A 258-nucleotide genomic window follows, 5' to 3' on the forward strand; every position below is an offset into this window, starting at 1 on the left:
TGGAGGAAGGTGAGGTACCCCAGTCACAAACCAGAGAAAACTCTGAATTTTTTCTCTCATTCTTCTACAATACTGTTTAAAGTACTGAAGATGGAAAAGATACATGGCATGTTAACACCTTCTTTTTTCGTTCACGGTTTTCCAGCTATGAACTGGATGAAGATGGAGAATAAACATAAATATCTTTTCTTTTAGGAAAGTGGAACACAACTATGGAGTAGAAGGTTAGGGATTTCATATCCTCTTAGAGTCTTAGAC

The 258-nt window shown here is 36.8% G+C and overlaps 1 protein-coding gene across 1 annotated transcript in view; it reads left to right on the top strand.

Moving 5' to 3' along the window:
• LOC109343041 (uncharacterized protein At4g26485-like) overlaps positions 1-258 on the top strand; it is a 23,735-nt gene that overhangs the window by 8,816 nt on the left and 14,661 nt on the right. The gene's annotated exons all lie outside the window — the stretch shown is intronic.

The sequence above is a fragment of the Lupinus angustifolius genome, chromosome LG03 (assembly GCF_001865875.1).
Source record: "Lupinus angustifolius cultivar Tanjil chromosome LG03, LupAngTanjil_v1.0, whole genome shotgun sequence".
NCBI lineage: Eukaryota > Viridiplantae > Streptophyta > Magnoliopsida > Fabales > Fabaceae > Lupinus > Lupinus angustifolius.